We start from the raw sequence: 12,649 nt of genomic DNA, 5'->3' as shown, positions 1-12,649 counted from the left end.
GTCATATCTCATCATCCGTGGCTCCGTTTTGGGCGTGTAGCATATCAAATTGTTCGCCTCGACGAGTACTTCATTTCATTCCATTGCACCATGTTCATTTGAGTTCATCTCTATGCCCTAAATGTTGTTGCAAGAGTGCTATGCGATGTTAGTTTCAGACTCTTATCAGTAATTGGTCTTTTGTCATTTTTGCCATGATTAATGTGTGCCTCCCATGATCTAGAGTCCTACATGTGTTTTGAAGTATGCCATGCCATCTTACAGGGGTGTATGCCATGTATTTTTGTGATCTCTGTGGTGACTAGCACAAGCATGCAAAGTAGCTCTCATGATGTTGCTGTTTTCAGGGACTTAGAAATCTTTTCCTAATTATATTTTTATGCCATGTATTCATGTTGCTATAGAGTGAGCCATGCCTCTTTTGAGCATGGTCAGTAAGGGTGATTTTTGAGATATTGTTATGCTCTATCCATCCATGTCTTTTTTTGCAATTATTGAGCACCCTAGCTTGACTCAATCGAGCTCTACTTTTGCTATAAAATGTTCTTGGCAGATTGTTTACATGTTAAGCAATTTTGCCGAGCTTGTTGTTGTTGATCCATGCATGTTATGAGGTTGTTCTTGCCATGTTTAGCTTATATGCCATGTCTACTTGCTGGGTGTATGCTTAGTTTGTCATGCAATGCCTTGTGGTGAGCGCATCGAGCTCGCAAACATGCCTATGTAAATATGTTTTGCCATGTTCCAGTTTTTTGCTAAGACTGAATCTGTTAACAATAATTGCTATGTTCACATGGTTGCCATTGTATCTTTTGATCCCTTTTGGCTTATGGTTAGTAAGGGACTTTTGTTATATGCTTTGTGTAGTTTCATGCCATGCATTGCTTTGCCATGTTATGTTCCTGTAGCATGTTGTTATCTTGCTCTAAACATTGCTTCCTGATGTTAAATTCCTGATATGTTATATTCACTATGTCTGTGAACCTGATATCTTTTGACTTTTAACATGCTTGTTTGAACCTGCTATTTTGTGAATTAGCCATAGCTCAGTGTTCATCTTTTGTCAAGCATCTTGAGTGGATCACTGCCATGTGTTTTGTTGTTATGTTAGAGTGCAATAGCTTACTTTTCTTGATGCATTTAGATGGCCTCGTGCTGTTAATCGCAGCTTTGTGCCATTATTGTTTTGCTTGCCATTTGCTAACCGTGCATCCGATTCCGGTGATCCTTATATCGATTTCGACCGAAATTAACTCATGTTTACAGCGGCACTCTTGGTTTTCCAAGTTGAGGCCTGTTTCAATCTTTCCCTTCCGAAGCACGCATATGCATTGCATATTACTTCCCGCATATCATGCCATGTTTTGCATCATGTTGCTTGAGCATTGCACCGTGGTTGATTGTGTCTCCCTTTGCTTGTGTTCTTGCTTTGGGTAGAGCTGGGAGATGAGTTCGCGTTCGAGGAACCTGTTGAGTACGCTTTCGAGGATCAAGCTTTTGTCTTCTCGGAGAACTTTGCAGGCAAGATGACCATACCCTCGAAATCACTTCTATCTTTGCTTGCTAGTTGCTCGCTCTATTGTTATGCCTATGCCGCGATACCTACAACATGCTTTATCATGCCTCCCATATTGCCATGTTCAGCCTCTAACCCACCTTGTCCTTGCAAACCGTTGTTTGGCTATGTTACCGCTTTGCCTAGCCCCTCTTATAGTGTTGCTAGTTGCAGGTGAAGATGAAGATTGGAGTTTGTTCCTTGTTGGAACATGATTATTGTTGGGATATCACAATATCTCTTATTTAATTAATGCATCTATATACTTGGTAAAGGGTGGAAGGCTCGGCCTTATGCCTGGTGTTTTGTTCCACTCTTGCCGCCCTAGTTTCCGTCATACCGGTGTTATGTTCCTTGATTTTGCGTTCCTTACGCGGTTGGGTGATAATGGGAACCCCTTGACAGTTCGCCTTGAATAAAACTCCTCCAACAAGGCCTAACCTTGGTTTTAAATTTGCCTAACAACCTATAACCTTCCCTTGGGTTTTCGCAAGCCCGAGGGTCATCTTTATTTTAAACCCCCCCCCCCTGGGCTAGTGCTTCTCTAAGTGTTGGTCCAACCCAGAGCACTGTGCGGGGCCATCCCTTGGCAACTTGGGTTACGTTGGCTCCCGTACGCTTAGCTTATCTGGTGTGCCCTGAGAACGAGATATGTGCAGCTCCTATCGGGATTTGTCGGCGCAGCAGGTGGTCTTGCTGGACTTGTTTTACCATTGTCGAGATGTCTTGTAACCGGGATTCCGAGTTTGATCGGGTTTTCCCGCTAGAAGGAATATCCTTCGTTGACCATGAGAGCTTGTGATGGCCTAAGTTGGGACACCCCTGCAGGGTTTTGAATTTTTGAAAGCCGTGCCCGCGGATATGAGCAGATGGGAATTTGTTAATGTCCAGTTGTAGAGAACTTGACACTTGACTTGATTAAAATACATCAACCGTGTGCGTAGCCATGATGGTCTCTTTTCGGCGGAGTCTGGGAAGTGAACACGGTGTTGGAGTTATGCTTGAGCGTAAGTAGTTTCAGGATCACTTTTTGATCATTATTAGTTCTCGATCGTGCTTTGCCTTCTCTTCTCGCTCTCATTTGCATATGTTAGCCACCATATATGCTAGTGCTTGCTGCAGCTCCACCTCACCACCCTTTCCTACCTATAAGCTTAAATAGTCTTGATCGCGAGGGTGTGAGATTGCCGAGTCCTCGTGACTCACAGATACTTCCAAAACCAGTTTGCAGGTGCCGATGTAACCGTGCAGATGCCGCAACCGAGCTCAAGGAGGAGCTCGATGAAGATCATGTTCGTTATGTTGTTCCGTTTCCAGTTGATCAGTAGTGGAGCCCAGTTGGGGTCGATCAGGGATCTTTTGAATTAGGGGTAGTCTTCTTTTATTTTGGTTCCGTAGTCGGACCTTGTTTGTATCTGGATGATGTAATGCTATATTTATGTTTTGTGTGAAGTGGCGATTGTAAGCCAACTCTTTATCCCTTTCTTATTCAATACATGGGATGTGTAAAGATTACCCCTCTTGCGACATGCCTACAATGCGGTTATTCCTCTAAGTCGTGCTTCGACACGTGGGAGATATAGCCGCATCGTGGATGTTACAGGTCATCACCGAATTACTATCACCCTAGGGTTTACAGATCATACCGCATAATAGGTGCATATGACTTGCAAGATCGGATCAAGAACATAGATATAATGGTGAAAGCATAAATGGTTCAGATCTAAAATCATGGCACTCAGGCCCTAGTGACAAGCATTAAGCATGGTAAAGTCATAGCAACATCAATCTCAGAACATAGTGGATACCAGGGATCAAGCCCTAACAAAGTTAACTCAATTACATGGTGAATCCCATCCATCTCCTCACCGACCAGCGAGCCTACGAAGGAATTACTCACTCCCGGTGGGTAGCATCATGGAATTGGTGATGAAGGGGGGTTGGTGATGACGAAGACCAAAGATTCGCCTCTCTGGAGCCCCGAACGGGCCCCAGATCTGGCCTCATGATGAAGAACAGGAGGTGGTGGCGGCTCCCTATTGTAAAACGCGATGAAACTTCCTCTGCTATTTTTTTCTCCAAAAATAGGAATTTATAGTGCTAGAATTAGGGTTTGTGGAGCCCCGAGGGCCCTACAACCCACCAGGGTGCGTCTGGAGGGGGTGGCCCGCCCTGGTGTCTTGTGGTCAGCCAGGGCCCCCTCTCTGATGGTTCTTGGTTCCAGTATTTTTTATTTATTCTAAAATAGTTCTCCAAAAAGTTTCATCAGAATTCAAGAACTTTTTATTTATGCACAAAACAACACCATAGTAGTTCTGTTGAAAACAACGTCACTCCAGGTTAGTTTCATTCAAATCATGCAAATTAGAGTCCAAAACAAGAGCAAAAGCGTTAGGAAAAGTAGATACGATGGAGATGTATCAGATAACACCTTTTCCAATAATATTACCGCTACATGCACGGAGTTTTTTAGTGTGCATGATAGTAGGTTCTTCTTCATGAAGATCACCATTAGCAAAATCATAAAAAAATTCTCAAGATTATTACTAGTTTTTCAACGATAACCTCCCCAGATTCAGACATGATGACAAGCAAGCAAAAAGCAAATGAGAAGACGAACGAAAAGAAGGCGAATAAAAAGGAAAATATTTTTGTGTTTTTTTGAAAACATTTTAGAAGTGGGGGAGATGAAAACGAGAGGCAAATGGGGAATAATGTAAATGCAAGAGATCAGAGTTTACGATAGGTACTTGCTAGGCTTGATGTAGAACCTCCCCGACAATGGCGCCAGAAATTCTTCCTACTACTTCTTGAGCTTGCATTGGTTTTCCCTTGAAGAGGAAAGGGTGATGCAGCAAAGTAGAGATAAGTATTTCCCTCAGTTAAGAACCAAGGTATCAATCCAGTAGGAGGAACAGACAAGTCTCCAATGATAGCACCTGCACACACTAACAATTACTTGCACCCAACGAGATAAAGGGGTTGTCAATCCCTTCACGGTTACTTGCAAGGATGAGGTCTGATAGAGATAGGCATAAAAGATAAATAAAAGTGCAAAGTAAAGTAAAGGCAAAAAATTGCAGCAAGGTATTTTTGGGTTTTTTGTTTTATAGATCTGAAAATAATATGATAGAATAGACTCGAGGGCCATAGTTTTCACTAGAGGCTTCTCCCTTGAAAGAACGCATATGGTGGGTAAACAAATTACTGTTGAGCAATTGATAGAAAATCGCAAAGTTATGACGATATCTAAGGCAATGGTCATGAATATAGGCATCACATCCGTGACAAGTAGATCGACTCCTGCCTGCATCTACTACTATTACTCCACACATCGACCGCTATCCAGCATGCATCTAGTGTATTAAGTTAACAAGAATGGAGTAACGCCTTAAGCAAGATGACATTATGTAGATGGATAGATCCAATCAATATGAAATAAACCCCATATTTTTATCCTTGATGGCAACAATACAAATACATGCCTTGCTAACCCTTCTGTCACCGGGTGAGGACACCGCAAGACTGACCCCAAAACAAAGCACCTCTCCCATTGCAAGAAAAATCAATCTAGTTGGTCAAACCAAATCAATAGATTGGAGAGAAATACAAAGCTATCTTTAAAAGAGTTCAGAGAAGAATCAAATAATATTCATAGGTAATCTGATCATAAATCCACAATTCATCAGATCGCAACAAACGCACCGCAAAAGAAGATTAAATCGAATAGATCTCTGAGAACATTGAGGAGGACATTGTATTGAAGATCAAAGAGAGAGAATAAGTCATCTAGCTACTAGCTATGGACCCATAGGCCTGTGGTAAACTACTCACACGTCATCGGAAGGGCAGGAAGGTTGGTGTAGAGGCTCTCTGTGATCGAATCCCCCTCCGACAGACTACTGGGAAAGGCCCCAAGATGGGATCTCACGAGAACAAAAACTTGCGGCGACAGAAAAGTATTTTTGGTGTGCCCTCTAGTATACGGGGAATATTTGACTATTTATAGAGCTGAGATTAGGGTTGGAGGAGTCCCAGGGGGCCCACAAGCTCATAGGGCGCGCCTGGTGAGCTTGTGGCTCACCCGTGGCTCTTCTGGCCTCCTCACAAAGCTTCGTGGGTGTCTTCTTTTCCAAGAAAAATCATCGAAAAGTTTCATTCCATTTGGACTCCATTTGGTATTGATTTTCTGTAAAAGACAAAACAAGGAAGAAATAGCAACTGGCACTGAGCACTAGGTTAGTAGGTTAGTCCCAAAAAAATGATATAAAATAGCATAATAATGCATATAAAACCTCCAAGATGGATAATATAATAGCATGGGACAATAAAAAATTATAAATATGTTGGAGACGTATCAAGCATCCATTCTCAAGGGACCACAAGATCTCGCAACTATATTGCACACTACATTGCTCTTGTCAGTACCTCTTGCCCTGTATCACTATACTTACATTCACAGTTGGTTGATTATGTAGCATAACTGCACATGTTAGCTTCCATATCCTCCGTTTGGTCCAAATTATAAGATCTAAATTTACTATTACATTATGTAGAATAAACCCGATGCTTATTAAGAAACTTAGCTCTAGATTGTTCTTGTAAGGACCATATGTCATGTATCACTATGCTTATATTGACAACTAATTGACTGTGTAGCATTACTCCCAATCTTATATTCCCACCCTCCATTTCCTCCAAATTAGCAAATCTATATTTACTCTTACCAAAATGTTGAATAAAGCCACTACCACTGTAGAAGTTTAGCTCTACATTGCTCTTGTCAGTACCTTTTGCCTTGTAACAATCAACTTACATTGATACCAAGGTGATTATGTAGCATTACTCTACATTTTAGCTTCATTATCCTCTATCTGTTCCAATATTATCACATATATATTTACTCTCTCGACAAAATCTAGAATAAAGGCAATGTTTATGAAGAATTTTATATGATGAAATTCTTCAATTATACGTCCGAAATGGAGAAGGGCTTTATAGAGCCAGAATAATTGCGAATGTAAGTCCATCCTTCTCAAGCCTTCAATTTTTGTGCTAGTACAGATTTGGATAGCATAATTTTCTAAAATGTTGTTTAGTTTGGTGTTTGTATCAAATTGCATGTTTGCAACAATTGCGAGTTTCAATCTTTAGTTGTAAAACCAAGTTTCATACCATGCACATTAATCAAAACAGATCCAATGGTTTTATTTAGCCCTGCATGTATGCCTGTGTTGTTGATCTGTAATCAAATGGTGTGGTGAAGCTACCCACACTTGCACCATGTTATTTCCTCATCCGTCTTAATTGATTTTGCAGATGATATGAACAACATACCATGCACATTAATCAAAATAGGTCCAATGATTTTCTTTAGCCCTGCATGTATGCTTGTGTTGTTGATTTAAATCTAGTGGTGTGGTGAATCTGCCCACACTTGCACCATGTCATTTCCTACTTTATCTTAACTAATTTAGCCGATGATATATGAACATTGCCATGTTATGTTAATGCCATTTTAAATTGTATATTTATTTGTCAATATAAAATGAGATGGAATTTATAGCACACTCTTCATCGTTTCTTATATATACGTGCAAAATATGTTATCTGTCTGCTTGTTTCTCTTTCATAGTGATATCCCTAATGACAGATAGAAGTCTCCTGAAGATTGTGAGACAAACCCATTGCTTGTCCCTCTAACATATATTGCAGTGAAGAAGGCAAACCATCTTGAAGATAGCAAGACAACCCCCAAGTCATGTCTTGATGTAGTGTTCAAGATACTCACCACTAGCCATGACACAAGCTTGCAGAAGACGCTACTTGAATCAGTTTGACTTCTTCAATCTCTTAACTTCAAGTGAAAGACATGGTTCAACTCAGCTCCTACATGAAGTCTAATCTCTAAAAAAGATCGCAGGGAACTCCAATGTGTACATCATTGCTAACAACTAGAGCTGGAAGATATGAGCGACAAACTAGGGCGGTCTCATCAGCTTGCTTAGCTACTTGTGCAGTAGCTCTTGTGCTAGGATAACGTTTCTTAAACTATGTTGAAGTGGTCTCGGTTCTATATATTATTTTGTTGGCGCATTTATTTGCACTAATGTATGTAATCTACTGTTTGGTTGTGCTTTATCATAACTGGTGGCCAACTTTGATGCCCAGTGGATATAATATGTTGTAATTTCTTCATTGTATTGTAGGTTCATTCTTAGTTAATATGTCATAATTTCTTTATTGTACAGTGTACATTAATTCATAGTTATTGTATATGCTATCATTGCTCTTTCGTAAAGGCTGAAAGATTCGATGGAGGCCAACAGGCGCAAATGTTATTGGGCCACCAAAAATAAACATGCAACACAAATGAGGCGGTAGGTATAGCCAGCCATAATTGGGCTGACCCACAACTGGCTATAGTTGGGCCAAAACTTAACTAGACCAAATTAATATGGGCCCTTCATGGACCAGATCGACCCACCGTCATTACACGGGCCCATAACCATGACGGGCCATTAGCATGCCCAAACGTAAGGTGGGCCCCCAGTAACTTCGGGTTGTTAATAGACCAAACAATCCGCATGCCTTAATTGGTCCAAAAGATACCATAAGCATTTAATAGGCTGAAAAGCAAATTTGGCCTGAATTATGTTGAAGAGTCCATGGGCTGATAGTAGGCCGAGATATACCATGGGTCATGATTTTCCCAATTACACGACGGGCCGTTAACAAGCCAAATGTACCTCGGGTTTGGTTGGCCCAATCACATCCTGGGCCATTAACAAGCCGAAAGCCAAGTCGGTCCATAGACGAGCCCAAATAAACCACGGTCCTTTAACAGGCCGGAAGTCAGGTCGGGCTAGAATTTTGCTACCGTGAACATGGGCCATTAATAGGACGAAAGTCATGTGGGACCAGAAATGGGTCCAAGTGTAGTACGAGCCATTAACAGTTCGAAAGACACACTAGGCTGGCAATGGGCCCATCAGTACAACGAGCCGCTAACAGGCCGAAAGACATATTTGGCAGAAAACAACCCAATTCCACTAAGGGCCGCTAACAGGCCGAAATGGGTCCAAGTATACCATGGGCCTTTAACAAGACGAAAGACACACCGGCTGTAATTGGGCCCAAAGACATAACAGACTATTAATGGGTCAGAACTGCCAGTGGGTCATAATTGATCTAGCTGCAATCAAGAGTTATTGGGGCAACCCACTAACTTTTGAATAAATCCTATGGGCATTTGACTGGGCCATCCTTTTTAACTAAAAGGACCACTGTTGGGTCTGGCCACGTGTCATCATTTCATAGGAGCATATCGTCCATTGGATGGGCGGCACTTGCCACAACGTAGAGCTAACGCGTGGCTCCGTTGGCAAAGGAGAATCCGACATGTGGAAAATCATCATTGGTCAAGGTGGTTAACGGGTATCAGATCCAGGACCCGTACCCGATAGCTTAATGGTGACCCATTATGGTGGCTGCCACATGTCGGTTACCCTTGATGGAAACACTTCCATGACACATCATTTATCATCATGGAATTGGACACTTCCGTGATGAAAAAGTGATTATTCTCATGGAACACAAACCTGAAAACATAGGCATGACTATCTTGAATCTGTCATAAAACTGTCACAGATGTGCATGGGTGACAGAAAATGTGACTTGTTGTGACAAATGTGTGTCATCACATATGTGTCTTTTTTGGTAGTGGCACGAGCATATCTCCATGGAGGCGCAGATCGAGGCGCGGCTTGCTGATGCATACATCATGGCTCTATACCACACGGATCCGGAGTTTGAGGAGATGCGGACGACCATTGACGCCCTCTTGAAGTCCGCCAGGGAGGCGAGGAGGCGAGGTCAACGCACGCGATGAAGCAACGCCAAATGGAAGAGATTTTGTGGGAGGTCGACGTGTTCTTCACGCCAGTTCCTTTCAATGATGAAGAGGAAATGTCATGCACGTCGGCAAACTCTCCCCTACATCCCGCAACATGGAGGCCTCTACCTCTAACAACAAGGACATTGTCATCTCTACAACGACGACGAGGCGATCAACGCTCCGGCAATTTCAGGCAACTAAATGGGTGCGCCAGCGATTTAGTTTAGTTAGGTTATATTTCGTGATTTGAACAGTGGTGTTGAAATCTTGAATGTATGTAGTGAAATCAGATGTATTAGTGGTATGTGCTTCTCCTCGAGTACTACTAGTATATGGTTTACTAGTGGTGTGCAACACACACAAACCACTCATAAGTTTTGTATTAGCCCACACATCACTTGTATCCACTTACCAGTAGCGTGATATAATTGCCATACCAGATATACAACACTAACAAGTTTAGTACACTGTTAGTAGGCTTTCTTGTGTCAGTGATATATTGGGGTATTCTCACCACCTCATAGCAATGAGGTCATCACAACAAGCTAACCACCTCTCACCCCTTCAACAAAGGGCGGCGATAGGCACCAGCAGACCGGCCGAACTGTTGGGCTGGTCTATCCCCAGCTGTCCGATTGAACGAGTCAGGGCCGTCTGATCTGCGCGCGAGCCCCCACCAAATGAACTGTTGCAGCAGAAATAAACAAGACCCATTGCAACCGTTGTTTCTCCCCACCACAATGAGGAAACAGGGGAACCACTTGCTCCCACGTCGTCCCGTCCCAGATCCGTGGTGGTGGCGGCCGAATTCACTGGATTTTTGTTTCCGGCTACATGCTCAGCTCGAGGAAGGCCCCCCATCTATCTTGTGACCTCTAATTTTATTCAACCATGTATTACATATGTGGTAACCTCCTTGCCGCCATGGATTTGGGTTCAAGCTCTGGGATGAGCTCCTCCGCAGTTGATGGCCAAAGGCGGCAAGACCCTGATTACCCACAAGTGTAGGGGATCTATCGTAGCCTTTTCGATAAGTAAGAGTGTCGAACCCAACGAGGAGAAGAAGGAAATGATAAGCGGTTTTCAGTAAGGTATTCTCTGCAAGCACTGAAATTATTGGTAACAGATAGTTTTGTGATAAGGTAATTTGTAACATGTAACAAGTAATAAAAGTAAATAAGGTGCAGCAAGATGGCCCAATTCTTTTTGTAGCAAAGGACAAGCTTGGACAAACTCTTATATAAAAGAAAGCACTCCCGAGGACACATGGGAATTATCGTCAAGCTAGTTTTCATCATGTTCATATGATTCGCGTTCGGTACTTTGATAATTTGATATGTTGGTGGACCGGTGCTTGGGTACTTCCCTTCCTTGGGCAAGCATCCCACTTATGATTAACCCCTATTTCAAGCATCCACAACTACAACAGAAGTATTAAGGTAAACCTAACCATAGCATGAAACATATGTATCCAAATCAGCCCCTTACGAAGCAACGCCTAAACTAGGGTTTAAGCTTCTGTCACTCTAGCAACCCATCATCTACTTATTACTTCCCAATGCCTTCCTCTAGGCCCAAACAATGGTGAAGTGTCATCTATTCTACGTTCACATGACACCACTATAGGAAAGACAACATACATCTCATCGAAATATCGAATGAATACCAAATTCACATGACTACGTATAGCAAGATTTCTCCCATGTCCTCAGGAACAAACGTAACTACTCACAAATCATATTCATGTTCATAACTAGAGGGGTATTAATATGCATAAAGGATCTGAACATATGATCTTCCACCTAATAAACCAACTAGCATCAACTACAAAGAGTAATCAACACTACTAGTAACCCGCAGGTACCAATTTGATGCTTTGGGACAAAGATTGGATACAAGAGATGAACTAGGGTTTGAGATGAGATGGTGTTGGTGAAGATGTTTATGGAGATTGACCCCCTGCCAATGAGAGGATCGTTGGTGATGACGATTGTGATGATTTCCCCCTCCCGGAGGGAAGTTTCCCCGGCAGAACAGCTCCGTCAGAGCCCTAGATTGGTTCCGCCAAGGTTCCGCCTCGTGGCGGCGAAGTTTCATCCCGTGAGCTAGCTTATGATTTTTTTCCTCCATGAAAGACCTCATATAGAAGAAGATGGCATCAGAGGGCTACCAGGGGGCCTACGAGGCAGGGGGCGTGCCTAGGGGGTAGGGCGCGCCCCCACCCTCGTGGACGGTGGGTGGCCCCCCTCTGGTACTTCTTTCGCCCAATATTTTTTATATATTCTAAAACTTGCTCCCGTGAAGTTTCGGGACTTTTGGAGTTGTGCAGAATAGGTCTCTAATATTTGCTCCTTTTCCAGCCCAGAATTCCAGCTGCCGGCATTCTCCCTCTTCATGTAAACCTTGTAAAATAAGAGAGAATAAGCATGAGTATTGTGACATAATGTGTAATAACAGCCCATAATGCAATAAATATTGTTATAAAAGCATGATGCAAAATGGGCGTATCAACTCCCCCAAGCTTAGACCTCGCTTGTCCTCAAGCGAAAGCCGATATCGATAAATATGTCCACAAGTTTAGAGATAGGGGTGTCGATAAAAATAAAATATGGACATGAGGGCATCATGATCAATCTTATAATAGCAACATATATAAATATTGTCATATGATTTCTTATGCTAAAGTAACAATGCATTCACAATTTCAAGTATGAATCAGAAACTTTATTGAGAACCAACAAGCTATAATCTCAGTCATTGAAGCAATTGCAATTTATCATAACATCAAAAACAGTCAACATAAGAGCTTTTCAGCAAGTCCACATACTCAACCATCATTTAGTCTTTCACAATTGCTAACACTCGCGCAATATTTATGGTTATGAAGTTTTAGTCGGACAGAGAGAAAGATAGGGGCTTATAGTTTTGCCTCCCAACCTTTTACCTCAAGGGCAATTTCAACAATAATAGTTCATGAAAACTCACATCCAATTAGCCATATATATCAGGATCTTTCCAACACATTGTGCTTGCCAAAGGATAAAATGTAAAAGGGAAAGGTGAAGATCACTGTGACTCTTTGCATGAAGTATAAAACAAAAATAAAAGATAGGCCCTTCACAGAGGGAAGCAGAGGTTGTCATGTGATTTTATGGTTGGATGCATGAAGTCTTAATGCAAAAGAACGTCACTTTATA

The sequence above is a fragment of the Triticum urartu genome, chromosome 3 (genome assembly GCF_003073215.2).
Source record: "Triticum urartu cultivar G1812 chromosome 3, Tu2.1, whole genome shotgun sequence".
Taxonomy (NCBI): Eukaryota; Viridiplantae; Streptophyta; class Magnoliopsida; order Poales; family Poaceae; genus Triticum; species Triticum urartu.
This window is presented reverse-complemented; position numbering follows the sequence as displayed.